The sequence below is a fragment of the Pseudorca crassidens genome, assembly GCF_039906515.1.
Source record: "Pseudorca crassidens isolate mPseCra1 chromosome 1 unlocalized genomic scaffold, mPseCra1.hap1 SUPER_1_unloc_2, whole genome shotgun sequence".
Lineage (NCBI taxonomy): Eukaryota > Metazoa > Chordata > Mammalia > Artiodactyla > Delphinidae > Pseudorca > Pseudorca crassidens.
In genome coordinates, this window is record NW_027135939.1 from 643,787 (window position 1) to 662,402 (window position 18,616).

Below are 18,616 nucleotides of genomic sequence, written 5' to 3' on the forward strand. Positions count from 1 at the left end.
CGTTTACGGTACAAGTTCAATATCGCAGAAAGCGAAAAATGGATAAAGAATTTGTGGTACTAACGTACAATGCAATATCACTCAGCAATGAAATCTCTTTCATCAGGCCCATAGCAGCATAATGAGTGGATTCAGGTACGATGATTCTAAGTGAAATATGTCACACAGAAAAAGAAACATCATAAGATATCACTAATACACGGAATGTAAACTTGCCTACACAGGAACTGAATTACAAAACAGAATAGGGTCTCAAATGTAGAAAACCAACTTATGCTTGCTTAAGGGGAAAGGTGAGTTGGGGTGCTGCATAAAACCAGAGATTGAAATTAGCACAGATACCTTTCCATAAGCCAAATATGTAATAGACAAGAGCTACTGCTTGCTCAACGAAGTGGACTCAACACCCCATATTAAACGCCTAAGAATATACTTGACTAGTAAGAATCTTAAAACCTATGGATTTATATGTCTCCGAAAGAGAATCAAGCGTGTGTACAGCGGTATAAATGCAACAGTGATACGACTGGTGAGGTTCGGTGAGCACATGCAGACCCTTTGAAGTCATATTGCATGGTACCCATTCCATGGGTCTCAACTCTCCAGGTTTAAGGGATTCTTCCTTCAGCTAAAACATGCATGTGGAACCCAGAGGATGATCCACCGTGTGATCGGGAAACGTGTTCAAATGTGTCTCAGTTTTCGTCCCCTGGTACTCGGGTGCAACATTCCAGACGCTTTACTAACACTCTCCCCACTTGGTGAGTCAGTGCCTTTAACCTCCTGTTTGGCCCAGTTTGCAATTTCTGCGGAAAATGAACAGGAATAGGGAGAACCAATGAGAGACTAGCTGGAGGAGTCTGGACGGGCAAATTTAACTCTCATTTCCCAACAGGAAGAGGAATTAACCAAAGGCTCAGCGAGCCATGCCGGAACCACACTAGGGCCTGAAGCAATCCTGCGGTGTTGCGGCCAGCTCACAAGAAAGCGAGTTGAAGAAAGGAGCTCAGGGGCACTGTAATTCACAAACCTGCAGAGTTATAAATGACAGCTATCGTCCACAAATATATTGAAGTAAGGCTGCCAAGAGGACTTGAAAGCGGGGCAGAATTGCAGGAAACCGATTTCAGGAGGTAGACTGGAATTCCATGTAAAGCATAGGAAAAGAGGCAGAACGTCCACAATGATGGACTTGGCCAAAAAGGGCGTATGCGTTTTTTCCTGAATATATTCAGGAAAAAACGCATACGCCCTTTTTGGCCAACCAAGCAAGCTTGCAAAGGATATCTGCACTACAATGAAGTCTCACTGCCCCCCGGTCAAAAGGGCCATCTGAAAAAAGTGTAAAATCCTGAAAGGCAGGACAGGCCATGGAGAACTGGGAGCCTTGTTATGCTGAGGGGCGGGATGTAAATTGCCAACAGCCACTCTGGAGAAGTGTATGGTGTTTCCTGAAACATCTAAAAAACAAAGAAACAGAGCCTAGGGCACTTCTACTTATGGTCCTATAGCTTAGGGAAATTAAAATCAAAAAGAAACAGCCACCCCAAAGTTTGGGACGGTTCTGTTTACAAGAACCTTGTTTACGGTACAAGTTCAATATCGCAGAAAGCGAAAAATGGATAAAGAAGTTGTGGTCCTTACGTACAATGCAATATCACTCAGCAATTAAATCTATGTCATCAGGCCCGTAGCAGCATAATGAGTGGATTCAGGTATGATGATTCTAAGTGAAATAAGTCACACAGAAAAAGAAACAGCATAAGATATCACTAATACACGGAATGTAAACTTGCCTACACAGGAACTGAATTACAAAACAGAATAGGGTCTCAAATGTAGAAAACCAACTTATGCTTGCTTAAGGGGAAAGGTGAGTTGGGGTGCTGCATAAAACCAGAGATTGAAATTAACACAGATACCTTTCCATAAGACAAATATGTAATACACAAGAGCTACTCCTTGCTCAACGAAGTGGACTCAACACCCCAAATTAAACGCCTAAGAATATACCTGACTAGTAAGAATCTTAAAACCTATGGATTTATATGTCTCCGAAAGAGAATCAAGCGTGTGTACAGCGGCATAAACGCAGCAGTGATAGGATTGGTGAGGTTCGGTGAGCAAATACAGACCCTTTGAAGTCGTATTGCATGGTACCCATTCCATGGTTCTCAACTCTCCAGGTTTAAGGGATTCTTCGTTCAGCTAAAACATGCATGTGGAACCCAGAGGATGATCCACCGTGTGATCGGGAAACGTGTTCAAATGTGTCTCAGTTTTCGTCCCCTGGTACTCGGGTGCAACATTCCAGACGCTTTACTAACACTCTCCCCACTTGGAGAGTCAGTGCCTTTAACCTCCTGTTTGGCCCAGTTTGCAATTTCTGCGGAAAATGAACAGGAATAGGGAGAACCAATGAGAGACTAGCTGGAGGTGTCTGGACGGGTAAATTTAACTCTCATTTCCCACCAAGAAGAGGAATTAACCAAAGGCTCAGCGAGCCATGCCGGAACCACACTAGGGCCTGAAGCAATCCTGCGGTGTTGCGGCCAGCTCACAAGAAAGCGAGTTGAAGAAAGGAGCTCAGGGGCCCTGTAATTCACACACCTGCAGAGTTGTAAATGACAGCTATCGTCCAAAAATATATTGAAGTAAGGCTGCCAAGAGGACTTGAAAGCGGGGCAGAATTGCAGGAAACCGATTTCAGGAGGTAGACTGGAATTGCATGTAAAGCATAGGAAAAGAGGCAGAACGTCCACAATGATGCACTTGGCCAAAAAGGGCGTATGCGTTTTTTCCTGAATATATTCAGGAAAAAACGCTTACGCACTTTTTGGCCAACCAAGCAAGCTTGCAAAGGAAATCTGCACTACAATGAAGTCTCACTGCCCCCCGGTCAAAAGGGCCATCTGAAAAAAGTGTAAAATCCAGAAAGGCAGGACAGGACATGGAGAACTGGGAGCCTTGTTATGCTGATGGGCGTGATGTAAATTGCCAACAGCCACTCTGGAGAAGTGTATGGTGTTTCCTGAAACATCTAAAAAACAAAGCAACAGAGCCTAGGGCACTTCCACTTATGGTCCTATAGCTTAGGGAAATTAAAATAAAGACACAGCCACCCCAAAGTTTGGGACAGCTCTGTTTACAAGAACCTCGTTTACGGTACAAGTTCAATATCGCAGAAAGCGAAAAATGGATAAAGAAGTTGTGGTACTTACGTACAATGCAATATCAGGCAGCAATGAAATCTATGTCATCAGGCCAGTAGCAGCATAATAAGTGGATTCAGGTACGATGATTCTAAGTGAAATAAGTCACACAGAAAAAGAAACATCATAAGATATCACTAATACACGGAATGTAAACTTGGCTACACAGGAACTGAATTACAAAACAGAATAGGGTCTCAAATGTAGAAAACCAACTTATGCTTGCTTAAGGGGAAAGGTGAGTTGGGGTGCTGCATAAAACCAGAGATTGAAATTAGCACAGATACCTTTCCATAAGCCAAATATGTAATAGACAAGAGCTACTGCTTGCTCAACGAAGTGGACTCAACACCCCATATTAAACGCCTAAGAATATACCTGACTAGTAAGAATCTTAAAACCTATGGATTTATATGTCTCCGAAAGAGAATCAAGCGTGTGTACAGCGGTATAAACGCAACACTGATACGATTGGTGAGGTTCGGTGAGCACATGCAGACCCTTTGAAGTCATATTGCATGGTACCCATTCCATGGGTCTCAACTCTCCAGGTTTAAGGGATTCTTCCTTCAGCTAAAACATGCATGTGGAACCCAGAGGATGATCCACCGTGTGATCGGGAAACGTGTTCAAATGTGTCTCAGTTTTCGTCCCCTGGTACTCGCGTGCAACATTCCAGACGCTTTACTAACACTCTCCCCACTTGGTGAGTCAGTGCCTTTAACCTCCTGTTTGGCCCAGTTTGCAATTTCTGCGGAAAATGAACAGGAATAGGGAGAACCAATGAGAGACTAGCTGGAGGTGTCTGGACGGGTAAATTTAACTCTCATTTCCCACCAAGAAGAGGAATTAACCAAAGGCTCAGCGAGCCATGCCGGAACCACACTAGGGCCTGAAGCAATCCTGCGGTGTTGCGGCCAGCTCACAAGAAAGCGAGTTGAAGAAAGGAGCTCAGGGGCCCTGTAATTCACACACCTGCAGAGTTCTAAATGACAGCTATCGTCCAAAAATATATTGAAGTAAGGTTGCCAAGAGGACTTGAAAGCGGGGCAGAATTGCAGGAAACCGATTTCAGGAGGTAGACTGGAATTGCATGTAAAGCATAGGAAAAGAGGCAGAACGTCCACAATGATGCACTTGGCCAAAAAGGGCGTATGCGTTTTTTCCTGAGTATATTCAGGAAAAAACGCATACGCCCTTTTTGGCCAACCAAGCAAGCTTGCAAAGGAAATCTGCACTACAATGAAGTCTCACTGCCCCCCGGTCAAAAGGGCCATCTGAAAAAAGTGTAAAATCCAGAAAGGCAGGACAGGCCATGGAGAACTGGGAGCCTTGTTATGCTGATGGGCGTGATGTAAATTGCCAACAGCCACTCTGGAGAAGTGTATGGTGTTTCCTGAAACATCTAAAAAACAAAGCAACAGAGCCTAGGGCACTTCCACTTATGGTCCTATAGCTTAGGGAAATTAAAATCAAAAAGACACAGCCACCCCAAAGTTTGGGACGGCTCTGTTTACAAGAACCTCGTTTACGGTACAAGTTCAATATCGCAGAAAGCGAAAAATGGATAAAGAATTTGTGGTACTAACGTACAATGCAATATCACTCAGCAATGAAATCTCTTTCATCAGGCCCATAGCAGCATAATGAGTGGATTCAGGTACGATGATTCTAAGTGAAATATGTCACACAGAAAAAGAAACATCATAAGATATCACTAATACACGGAATGTAAACTTGCCTACACAGGAACTGAATTACAAAACAGAATAGGGTCTCAAATGTAGAAAACCAACTTATGCTTGCTTAAGGGGAAAGGTGAGTTGGGGTGCTGCATAAAACCAGAGATTGAAATTAGCACAGATACCTTTCCATAAGCCAAATATGTAATAGACAAGAGCTACTGCTTGCTCAACGAAGTGGACTCAACACCCCATATTAAACGCCTAAGAATATACTTGACTAGTAAGAATCTTAAAACCTATGGATTTATATGTCTCCGAAAGAGAATCAAGCGTGTGTAGAGCGGTATAAACGCAACAGTGATACGACTGGTGAGGTTCGGTGAGCACATGCAGACCCTTTGAAGTCATATTGCATGGTACCCATTCCATGGGTCTCAACTCTCCAGGTTTAAGGGATTCTTCCTTCAGCTAAAACATGCATGTGGAACCCAGAGGATGATCCACCGTGTGATCGGGAAACGTGTTCAAATGTGTCTCAGTTTTCGTCCCCTGGTACTCGGGTGCAACATTCCAGACGCTTTACTAACACTCTCCCCACTTGGTGAGTCAGTGCCTTTAACCTCCTGTTTGGCCCAGTTTGCAATTTCTGCGGAAAATGAACAGGAATAGGGAGAACCAATGAGAGACTAGCTGGAGGTGTCTGGACGGGTAAATTTAACTCTCATTTCCCACCAAGAAGAGGAATTAACCAAAGGCTCAGCGAGCCATGCCGGAACCACACTAGGGCCTGAAGCAATCCTGCGATGTTTCGGCCAGCTCACAAGAAAGCGAGTTGAAGAAAGGAGCTCAGGGGCCCTGTAATTCACACACCTGCAGAGTTCTAAATGACAGCTATCGTCCAAAAATATATTGAAGTAAGGCTGCCAAGAGGACTTGAAAGCGGGGCAGAATTGCAGGAAACCGATTTCAGGAGGTAGACTGGAATTGCATGTAAAGCATAGGAAAAGAGGCAGAACGTCCACAATGATGCACTTGGCCAAAAAGGGCGTATGTGTTTTTTCCTGAATATATTCAGGAAAAAACGCATACGCCCTTTTTGGCCAACCAAGCAAGCTTGCAAAGGAAATCTGCACTACAATGAAGTCTCACTGCCCCTCGGTCAAAAGGGCCATCTGAAAAAAGTGTAAAATCCAGAAAGGCAGGACAGGCCATGGAGAACTGGGAGCCTTGTTATGCTGATGGGCGTGATGTAAATTGCCAACAGCCACTCTGGAGAAGTGTATGGTGTTTCCTGAAACATCTAAAAAACAAAGCAACAGAGCCTAGGGCACTTCCACTTATGGTCCTATAGCTTAGGGAAATTAAAATCAAAAAGACACAGCCACCCCAAAGTTTGGGACAGCTCTGTTTACAAGAACCTCGTTTACGGTACAAGTTCAATATCACAGAAAGCGAAAAATGGATAAAGAATTTGTGGTACTAACGTACAATGCAATATCACTCAGCAATGAAGTCTCTTTCATCAGGCCCATAGCAGCATAATGAGTGGATTCAGGTACGATGATTCTAAGTGAAATATGTCACACAGAAAAAGAAACATCATAAGATATCACTAATACACGGAATGTAAACTTGGCTACACAGGAACTGAATTACAAAACAGAATAGGGTCTCAAATGTAGAAAACCAACTTATGCTTGCTTAAGGGGAAAGGTGAGTTGGGGTGCTGCATAAAACCAGAGATTGAAATTAGCACAGATACCTTTCCATAAGCCAAATATGTAATAGACAAGAGCTACTGCTTGCTCAACGAAGTGGACTCAACACCCCATATTAAACGCCTAAGAATATACTTGACTAGTAAGAATCTTAAAACCTATGGATTTATATGTCTCCGAAAGAGAATCAAGCGTGTGTACAGCGGTATAAACGCAACACTGATACGATTGGTGAGGTTCGGTGAGCACATGCAGACCCTTTGAAGTCATATTGCATGGTACCCATTCCATGGGTCTCAACTCTCCAGGTTTAAGGGATTCTTCCTTCAGCTAAAACATGCATGTGGAACCCAGAGGATGATCCACCGTGTGATCGGGAAACGTGTTCAAATGTGTCTCAGTTTTCGTCCCCTGGTACGCGGGTGCAACATTCCAGACGCTTTACTAACACTCTCCCCACTTGGAGAGTCAGTGCCTTTAACCTCCTGTTTGGCCCAGTTTGCAAATTCTGCGGAAAATGAACAGGAATAGGGAGAACCAATGAGAGACTAGCTGGAGGAGTCTGGACGGGCAAATTTAACTCTCATTTCCCACCAGGAAGAGGAATCAACCAAAGGCTCAGCGAGCCATGCCGGAACCACACTAGGGCCTGAAGCAATCCTGCGGTGTTGCGGCCAGCTCACAAGAAAGCGAGTTGAAGAAAGGAGCTCAGGGGCCCTGTAATTCACACACCTGCAGAGTTGTAAATGACAGCTATCGTCCAAAAATATATTGAAGTAAGGCTGCCAAGAGGACTTGAAAGCGGGGCAGAATTGCAGGAAACCGATTTCAGGAGGTAGACTGGAATTGCATGTAAAGCATAGGAAAAGAGGCAGAACGTCCACAATGATGCACTTGGCCAAAAAGGGCGTATGCGTTTTTTCCTGAATATATTCAGGAAAAAACGCATACGCACTTTTTGGCCAACCAAGCAAGCTTGCAAAGGAAATCTGCACTACAATGAAGTCTCACTGCCCCCCGGTCAAAAGGGCCATCTGAAAAAAGTGTAAAATCCAGAAAGGCAGGACAGACCATGGAGAACTGGGAGCCTTGTTATGCTGATGGGCGTGATGCAAATTGCCAACAGCCACTCTGGAGAAGTGTATGGTGTTTCCTGAAACATGTAAAAAACAAAGCAACAGAGCCTAGGGCACTTCCACTTATGGTCCTATAGCTTAGGGAAATTAAAATCAAAAAGACACAGCCACCCCAATGTTTGGGACGGCTCTCTTTACAAGAACCTTGTTTACGGTACAAGTTCAATATCGCAGAAAGCGAAAAATGGATAAAGAAGTTGTGGTACTTACATACAATGCAATATCACTCAGCAATGAAATCTATGTCATCAGGCCAGTAGCAGCATAATGAGTGGATTCAGGTACGATGATTCTAAGTGAAATAAGTCACAAAGAAAAAGAAACATCATAAGATATCACTAATACACGGAATGTAAACTTGGCTACACAGGAACTGAATTACAAAACAGAATAGGGTCTCAAATGTAGAAAACCAACTTATGCTTGCTTAAGGGGAAAGGTGAGTTGGGGTGCTGCATAAAACCAGAGATTGAAATTAACACAGATACCTTTCCATAAGCCAAATATGTAATAGACAAGAGCTACTGCTTGCTCAACGAAGTGGACTCAACACCCCATATTAAACGCCTAAGAATATACCTGACTAGTAAGAATCTTAAAACCTATGGATTTATATATCTCTGAAAGAGAATCAAGCGTGTGTACAGCAGCATAAACGCAGCAGTGATAGGATTGGTGAGGTTCGGTGAGCAAATGCAGATCCTTTGAAGTCGTAATGCATGGTACCCATTCCATGGGTGTCTACTCTCCAGTTTTAAGGGATTCTTCCTTCAGCTAAAACATGCATGTGGAACCCAGAGTATGATCCACCGTGTGATCGGGAAACGTGTTCAAATGTGTCTCAGTTTTCGTCCCCTGGTACTCGGGTGCAACATTCCAGACGCTTTACTAACACTCTCCCCACTTGGAGAGTCAGTGCCTTTAACCTCCTGTTTGGCCCAGTTTGCAATTTCTGCGGAAAATGAACAGGAATAGGGAGAACCAATGAGAGACTAGCTGGAGGAGTCTGGACGGGCAAATTTAACTCTCATTTCCCACCAGGAAGAGGAATTAACCAAAGGCTCAGCGAGCCATGCCGGAACCACACTAGGGACTGAAGCAATCCTGCGGTGTTGCGGCCAGCTCACAAGAAAGCGAGTTGAAGAAAGGAGCTCAGGGGCACTGTAATTCACAAACCTGCAGAGTTATAAATGACAGCTATCGTCCACAAATATATTGAAGTAAGGCTGCCAAGAGGACTTGAAAGCGGGGCAGAATTGCAGGAAACCGATTTCAGGAGGTAGACTGGAATTCCATGTAAAGCATAGGAAAAGAGGCAGAACGTCCACAATGATGGACTTGGCCAAAAAGGGCGTATGCGTTTTTTCCTGAATATATTCAGGAAAAAACGCATACGCCCTTTTTGGCCAACCAAGCAAGCTTGCAAAGGATATCTGCACTACAATGAAGTCTCACTGCCCCCCGGTCAAAAGGGCCATCTGAAAAAAGTGTAAAATCCTGAAAGGCAGGACAGGCCATGGAGAACTGGGAGCCTTGTTATGCTGAGGGGCGGGATGTAAATTGCCAACAGCCACTCTGGAGAAGTGTATGGTGTTTCCTGAAACATCTAAAAAACAAAGAAACAGAGCCTAGGGCACTTCTACTTATGGTCCTATAGCTTAGGGAAATTAAAATCAAAAAGAAACAGCCACCCCAAAGTTTGGGACGGTTCTGTTTACAAGAACCTCGTTTACGGTACAAGTTCAATATCGCAGAAAGCGAAAAATGGATAAAGAAGTTGTGGTCCTTACGTACAATGCAATATCACTCAGCAATTAAATCTATGTCATCAGGCCCGTAGCAGCATAATGAGTGGATTCAGGTACGATGATTCTAAGTGAAATAAGTCACACAGAAAAAGAAACATCATAAGATATCACTAATACACGGAAGGTAAACTTGGCTACACAGGAACTGAATTACAAAACAGAATAGGGTCTCAAATGTAGAAAACCAACTTATGCTTGCTTAAGGGGAAAGGTGAGTTGGGGTGCTGCATAAAACCAGAGATTGAAATTAACACAGATACCTTTCCATAAGACAAATATGTAATACACAAGAGCTACTCCTTGCTCAACGAAGTGGACTCAACACCCCAAATTAAACGCCTAAGAATATACCTGACTAGTAAGAATCTTAAAACCTATGGATTTATATGTCTCCGAAAGAGAATCAAGCGTGTGTACAGCGGCATAAACGCAGCAGTGAAAGGATTGGTGAGGTTCGGTGAGCAAATACAGACCCTTTGAAGTCGTATTGCATGGTACCCATTCCATGGTTCTCAACTCTCCAGGTTTAAGGGATTCTTCCTTCAGCTAAAACATGCATGTGGAACCCAGAGGATGATCCACCGTGTGATCGGGAAACGTGTTCAAATGTGTCTCAGTTTTCGTCCCCTGGTACTCGGGTGCAACATTCCAGACGCTTTACTAACACTCTCCCCACTTGGAGAGTCAGTGCCTTTAACCTCCTGTTTGGCCCAGTTTGCAATTTCTGCGGAAAATGAACAGGAATAGGGAGAACCAATGAGAGACTAGCTGGAGGTGTCTGCCCGGGTAAATTTAACTCTCATTTCCCACCAAGAAGAGGAATTAACCAAAGGCTCAGCGAGCCATGCCGGAACCACACTAGGGCCTGAAGCAATCCTGCGGTGTTGCGGCCAGCTCACAAGAAAGCGAGTTGAAGAAAGGAGCTCAGGGGCCCTGTAATTCACACACCTGCAGAGTTGTAAATGACAGCTATCGTCCAAAAATATATTGAAGTAAGGCTGCCAAGAGGACTTGAAAGCGGGGCAGAATTGCAGGAAACCGATTTCAGGAGGTAGACTGGAATTACATGTAAAGCATAGGAAAAGAGGCAGAACGTCCACAATGATGCACTTGGCCAAAAAGGGCGTATGCGTTTTTTCCTGAATATATTCAGGAAAAAACGCTTACGCACTTTTTGGCCAACCAAGCAAGCTTGCAAAGGAAATCTGCACTACAATGAAGTCTCACTGCCCCCCGGTCAAAAGGGCCATCTGAAAAAAGTGTAAAATCCAGAAAGGCAGGACAGGCCATGGAGAACTGGGAGCCTTGTTATGCTGATGGGCGTGATGTAAATTGCCAACAGCCACTCTGGAGAAGTGTATGGTGTTTCCTGAAACATCTAAAAAACAAAGCAACAGAGCCTAGGGCACTTCCACTTATGGTCCTATAGCTTAGGGAAATTAAAATAAAGACACAGCCACCCCAAAGTTTGGGACAGCTCTGTTTACAAGAACCTCGTTTACGGTACAAGTTCAATATCGCAGAAAGCAAAAAATGGATAAAGAAGTTGTGGTACTTACGTACAATGCAATATCAGGCAGCAATGAAATCTATGTCATCAGGCCAGTAGCAGCATAATAAGTGGATTCAGGTACGATGATTCTAAGTGAAATAAGTCACACAGAAAAAGAAACATCATAAGATATCACTAATACACGGAATGTAAACTTGCCTACACAGGAACTGAATTACAAAACAGAATAGGGTCTCAAATGTAGAAAACCAACTTATGCTTGCTTAAGGGGAAAGGTGAGTTGGGGTGCTGCATAAAACCAGAGATTGAAATTAGCACAGATACCTTTCCATAAGCCAAATATGTAATAGACAAGAGCTACTGCTTGCTCAACGAAGTGGACTCAACACCCCATATTAAACGCCTAAGAATATACCTGACTAGTAAGAATCTTAAAACCTATGGATTTATATGTCTCCGAAAGAGAATCAAGCGTGTGTACAGCGGTATAAACGCAACACTGATACGATTGGTGAGGTTCGGTGAGCACATGCAGACCCTTTGAAGTCATATTGCATGGTACCCATTCCATGGGTCTCAACTCTCCAGGTTTAAGGGATTCTTCCTTCAGCTAAAACATGCATGTGGAACCCAGAGGATGATCCACCGTGTGATCGGGAAACGTGTTCAAATGTGTCTCAGTTTTCGTCCCCTGGTACTCGGGTGCAACATTCCAGACGCTTTACTAACACTCTCCCCACTTGGAGAGTCAGTGCCTTTAACCTCCTGTTTGGCCCAGTTTGCAATTTCTGCGGAAAATGAACAGGAATAGGGAGAACCAATGAGAGACTAGCTGGAGGTGTCTGGACGGGTAAATTTAACTCTCATTTCCCACCAAGAAGAGGAATTAACCAAAGGCTCAGCGAGCCATGCCGGAACCACACTAGGGCCTGAAGCAATCCTGCGGTGTTGCGGCCAGCTCACAAGAAAGCGAGTTGAAGAAAGGAGCTCAGGGGCCCTGTAACTCACACACCTGCAGAGTTCTAAATGACAGCTATCGTCCAAAAATATATTGAAGTAAGGTTGCCAAGAGGACTTGAAAGCGGGGCAGAATTGCAGGAAACCGATTTCAGGAGGTAGACTGGAATTGCATGTAAAGCATAGGAAAAGAGGCAGAACGTCCACAATGATGCACTTGGCCAAAAAGGGCGTATGCGTTTTTTCCTGAGTATATTCAGGAAAAAACGCATACGCCCTTTTTGGCCAACCAAGCAAGCTTGCAAAGGAAATCTGCACTACAATGAAGTCTCACTGCCCCCCGGTCAAAAGGGCCATCTGAAAAAAGTGTAAAATCCAGAAAGGCAGGACAGGCCATGGAGAACTGGGAGCCTTGTTATGCTGATGGGCGTGATGTAAATTGCCAACAGCCACTCTGGAGAAGTGTATGGTGTTTCCTGAAACATCTAAAAAACAAAGCAACAGAGCCTAGGGCACTTCCACTTATGGTCCTATAGCTTAGGGAAATTAAAATCAAAAAGACACAGCCACCCCAAAGTTTGGGACGGCTCTGTTTACAAGAACCTCGTTTACGGTACAAGTTCAATATCGCAGAAAGCGAAAAATGGATGAAGAATTTGTGGTACTAACGTACAATGCAATATCACTCAGCAATGAAATCTATGTCATCAGGCCCATAGCAGAATAATGAGTGGATTCAGGTACGATGATTCTAAGTGAAATATGTCACACAGAAAAAGAAACATCATAAGATATCACTAATACACGGAATGTAAACTTGGCTACACAGGAACTGAATTACAAAACAGAATAGGGTCTCAAATGTAGAAAACCAACTTATGCTTGCTTAAGGGGAAAGGTGAGTTGGGGTGCTGCATAAAACCAGAGATTGAAATTAACACAGATACCTATCCATAAGCCAAATATGTAATAGACAAGAGCTACTGCTTGCTCAACGAAGTGGACTCAACACCCCATATTAAACGCCTAAGAATATACCTGACTAGTAAGAATCTTAAAACCTATGGATTTATATGTCTCCGAAAGAGAATCAAGCGTGTGTACAGCGGCATAAACGCAGCAGTGATAGGATTGGTGAGGTTCGGTGAGCAAATGCAGACCCTTTGAAGTCATATTGCATGGTACCCATTCCATGGGTCTCAACTCTCCAGGTTTAAGGGATTCTTCCTTCAGCTAAAACATGCATGTGGAACCCAGAGTATGATCCACCGTGTGATCGGGAAACGTGTTCAAATATGTCTCAGTTTTCGTCCCCTGGTACTCGGGTGCAACATTCCAGACGCTTTACTAACACTCTCCCCACTTGGAGAGTCAGTGCCTTTAACCTCCTGTTTGGCCCAGTTTGCAATTTCTGCGGAAAATGAACAGGAATAGGGAGAACCAATGAGAGACTAGCTGGAGGTGTCTGCCCGGGTAAATTTAACTCTCATTTCCCACCAAGAAGAGGAATTAACCAAAGGCTCAGCGAGCCATGCCGGAACCACACGAGGGCCTGAAGCAATCCTGCGGTGTAGCGGCCAGCTCACAAGAAAGCGAGTTGAAGAAAGGAGCTCAGGGGCCCTGTAATTCACACACCTGCAGAGTTCTAAATGACAGCTATCGTCCAAAAATATATTGAAGTAAGGCTGCCAAGAGGACTTGAAAGCGGGGCAGAATTGCAGGAAACCGATTTCAGGAGGTAGACTGGAATTGCATGTAAAGCATAGGAAAAGAGGCAGAACGTCCACAATGATGCACTTGGCCAAAAAGGGCGTATGCGTTTTTTCCTGAATATATTCAGGAAAAAACGCATACGCCCTTTTTGGCCAACCAAGCAAGCTTGCAAAGGAAATCTGCACTACAATGAAGTCTCACTACCCCCCGGTCAAAAGGGCCATCTGAAAAAAGTGTAAAATCCAGAAAGGCAGGACAGGCCATGGAGAACTGGGAGCCTTCTTATGCTGATGGGCGGGATGTAAATTGCCAACAGCCACTCTGGAGAAGTGTATGGTGTTTCCTGAAACATCTAAAAAACAAAGCAACACAGCCTAGGGCACTTGCACTTATGGTCCTATAGCTTAGGGAAATTAAAATTAAAAAGACACAGCCACCCCAAAGTTTGGGACGGCTCTGTTTACAAGAACCTCGTTTCCGGTACAAGTTCAATATCGCAGAAAGCGAAAAATGGATAAAGAAGTTGTGGTACTTACGTACAATGCAATATCACTCAGCAATGAAATCTCTTTTATCAGGCTCATAGCAGCATAATGAGTGGATTCAGGTACAATGATTCTAAGTGAAATACGTCACACAAAAAAAGAAACATCATAAGATATCACTAATACACGTAATGTAAACTTGGCTACACAGGAACTGAATTACAAAACAGAATAGGGTCTCAAATGTAGAAAACCAACTTATGCTTGCTTAAGGGGAAAGGTGAGTTGGGGTGCTGCATAAAACCAGAGATTGAAATTAGCACAGATACCTTTCCATAAGCCAAATATGTAATAGACAAGAGCTACTGCTTGCTCAACGAAGTGGACTCAACACCCCATATTAAACGCCTAAGAATATACCTGACTAGTAAGAATCTTAAAACCTATGGATTTATATGTCTCCGAAAGAGAATCAAGCATGTGTACAGCGGCATAAACGCAGCAGTGATAGGATTGGTGAGGTTCGGTGAGCAAATGCAGACCCTTTGAAGTCATATTGCATGGTACCCATTCCATGGTTCTCAACTCTCCAGGTTTAAGGGATTCTTCCTTCAGCTAAAACATGCATGTGGAACCCAGAGTATGATCCACCGTGTGATCGTGAAACGTGTTCAAATGTGTCTCACATTTCGTCCCCTGGTACTCGGGTGCAACATTCCAGACGCTTTACTAACACTCTCCCCACTTGGAGAGTCAGTGCCTTTAACCTCCTGTTTGGCCCAGTTTGCAATTTCTGCGGAAAATGAACAGGAATAGGGAGAACCAATGAGAGACTAGCTGGAGGTGTCTGGACGGGTAAATTTAACTCTCATTTCCCACCAAGAAGAGGAATTAACCAAAGGCTCAGCGAGCCATGCCGGAACCACACTAGGGCCTGAAGCAATCCTGCGGTGTTGCGGCCAGCTCACAAGAAAGCGAGTTGAAGAAAGGAGCTCAGGGGCCCTGTAATTCACACACCTGCAGAGTTCTAAATGACAGCTATCGTCCAAAAATATATTGAAGTAAGGCTGCCAAGAGGACTTGAAAGCGGGGCAGAATTGCAGGAAACCGATTTCAGGAGGTAGACTGGAATTGCATGTAAAGCATAGGAAAAGAGGCAGAACGTCCACAATGATGCACTTGGCCAAAAAGGGCGTATGCGTTTTTTCCGGAATATATTCAGGAAAAAACGCATACGCCCTTTTTGGCCAACCAAGCAAGCTTGCAAAGGAAATCTGCACTACAATGAAGTCTCACTGCCCCCCGGTCAAAAGGGCCATCTGAAAAAAGTGTAAAATCCAGAAAGGCAGGACAGGCCATGGAGAACTGGGAGCCTTGTTATGCTGATGGGCGGGATGTAAATTGCCAACAGCCACTCTGGAGAAGTGTATGGTGTTTCCTGAAACATCTAAAAAACAAAGCAACAGAGCCTAGGGCACTTCCACTTATGGTCCTATAGATTAGGGAAATTAAAATCAAAAAGACACAACCACCCCAAAGTTTGGGACGGCTCTGTTTACAAGAACCTCGTTTATGGTACAAGTTCAATATCGCAGAAAGCGAAAAATGGATAAAGAAGTTGTGGTACTTACGTACAATGCAATATCACTCAGCAATGAAATCTGTGTCATCAGGCCAGTAGCAGCATAATGAGTGGATTCAGGTACGATGATTCTAAGTGAAATAAGTCACACAGAAAAAGAAACATCATAAGATATCACTAATACACGGAATGTAAACTTGCCTACACAGGAACTGAATTACAAAACAGAATAGGGTCTCAAATGTAGAAAACCAACTTATGCTTGCTTAAGGGGAAAGGTGAGTTGGGGTGCTGCATAAAACCAGAGATTGAAATTAGCACAGATACCTTTCCATAAGCCAAATATGTAATAGACAAGAGCTACTGCTTGCTCAACGAAGTGGACTCAACACCCCATATTAAACGCCTAAGAATATACTTGACTAGTAAGAATCTTAAAACCTATGGATTTATATGTCTCCGAAAGAGAATCAAGCGTGTGTAGAGCGGTATAAACGCAACAGTGATACGACTGGTGAGGTTCGGTGAGCACATGCAGACCCTTTGAAGTCATATTGCATGGTACCCATTCCATGGGTCTCAACTCTCCAGGTTTAAGGGATTCTTCCTTCAGCTAAAACATGCATGTGGAACCCAGAGGATGATCCACCGTGTGATCGGGAAACGTGTTCAAATGTGTCTCAGTTTTCGTCCCCTGGTACTCGGGTGCAACATTCCAGACGCTTTACTAACACTCTCCCCACTTGGAGAGTCAGTGCCTTTAACCTCCTGTTTGGCCCAGTTTGCAATTTCTGCGGAAAATGAACAGGAATAGGGAGAACCAATGAGAGACTAGCTGGAGGTGTCTGGACGGGTAAATTTAACTCTCATTTCCCACCAAGAAGAGGAATTAACCAAAGGCTCAGCGAGCCATGCCGGAACCACACTAGGGCCTGAAGCAATCCTGCGGTGTTGCGGCCAGCTCACAAGAAAGCGAGTTGAAGAAAGGAGCTCAGGGGCCCTGTAATTCACACACCTGCAGAGTTCTAAATGACAGCTATCGTCCAAAAATATATTGAAGTAAGGCTGCCAAGAGGACTTGAAAGCGGGGCAGAATTGCAGGAAACCGATTTCAGGAGGTAGACTGGAATTGCATGTAAAGCATAGGAAAAGAGGCAGAACGTCCACAATGATGCACTTGGCCAAAAAGGGCGTATGCGTTTTTTCCTGAATATATTCAGGAAAAAACGCATACGCCCTTTTTGGCCAACCAAGCAAGCTTGCAAAGGAAATCTGCACTACAATGAAGTCTCACTGCCCCTCGGTCAAAAGGGCCATCTGAAAAAAGTGTAAAATCCAGAAAGGCAGGACAGGCCATGGAGAACTGGGAGCCTTGTTATGCTGATGGGCGTGATGTAAATTGCCAACAGCCACTCTGGAGAAGTGTATGGTGTTTCCTGAAACATCTAAAAAACAAAGCAACAGAGCCTAGGGCACTTCCACTTATGGTCCTATAGCTTAGGGAAATTAAAATCAAAAAGACACAGCCACCCCAAAGTTTGGGACAGCTCTGTTTACAAGAACCTCGTTTACGGTACAAGTTCAATATCGCAGAAAGCGAAAAATGGATAAAGAATTTGTGGTACTAACGTACAATGCAATATCACTCAGCAATGAAGTCTCTTTCATCAGGCCCATAGCAGCATAATGAGTGGATTCAGGTACGATGATTCTAAGTGAAATATGTCACACAGAAAAAGAAACATCATAAGATATCACTAATACACGGAATGTAAACTTGGCTACACAGGAACTGAATTACAAAACAGAATAGGGTCTCAAATGTAGAAAACCAACTTATGCTTGCTTAAGGGGAAAGGTGAGTTGGGGTGCTGCATAAAACCAGAGATTGAAATTAGCACAGATACCTTTCCATAAGCCAAATATGTAATAGACAAGAGCTACTGCTTGCTCAACGAAGTGGACTCAACACCCCATATTAAACGCCTAAGAATATACTTGACTAGTAAGAATCTTAAAACCTATGGATTTATATGTCTCCGAAAGAGAATCAAGCGTGTGTACAGCGGTATAAACGCAACAGTGATACGATTGGTGAGGTTCGGTGAGCACATGCAGACCCTTTGAAGTCATATTGCATGGTACCCATTCCATGGGTCTCAACTCTCCAGGTTTAAGGGATTCTTCCTTCAGCTAAAACATGCATGTGGAACCCAGAGGATGATCCACCGTGTGATCGGGAAACGTGTTCAAATGTGTCTCAGTTTTCGTCCCCTGGTACTCGGGTGCAACATTCCAGACGCTTTACTAACACTCTCCCCACTTGGAGAGTCAGTGCCTTTAACCTCCTGTTTGGCCCAGTTTGCAAATTCTGCGGAAAATGAACAGGAATAGGGAGAACCAATGAGAGACTAGCTGGAGGAGTCTGGACGGGCAAATTTAACTCTCATTTCCCACCAGGAAGAGGAATCAACCAAAGGCTCAGCGAGCCATGCCGGAACCACACTAGGGCCTGAAGCAATCCTGCGGTGTTGCGGCCAGCTCACAAGAAAGCGAGTTGAAGAAAGGAGCTCAGGGGCCCTGTAATTCACACACCTGCAGAGTTCTAAATGACAGCTATCGTCCAAAAATATATTGAAGTAAGGCTGCCAAGAGGACTTGAAAGCGGGGCAGAATTGCAGGAAACCGATTTCAGGAGGTAGACTGGAATTGCATGTAAAGCATAGGAAAAGAGGCAGAACGTCCACAATGATGCACTTGGCCAAAAAGGGCGTATGCGTTTTTTCCTGAATATATTCAGGAAAAAA

The 18,616-nt window shown here is 44.0% G+C and overlaps 1 long non-coding RNA gene across 4 annotated transcripts in view; it reads right to left on the reverse strand.

The window, feature by feature from the left end:
* LOC137217934 (uncharacterized) overlaps positions 1-18,616 on the reverse strand; it is a 905,482-nt gene that overhangs the window by 529,447 nt on the left and 357,419 nt on the right. The window contains exon 7 of one of the 4 annotated variants that reach the window (XR_010940328.1): positions 18,079-18,180. The exons of the other annotated variants lie outside the window; for them this stretch is intronic. This is a non-coding gene — a long non-coding RNA (uncharacterized lncRNA). Of the gene's footprint in view, positions 1-18,078; positions 18,181-18,616 lie in introns of those variants that run through there. 4 annotated transcript variants of the gene reach the window in all.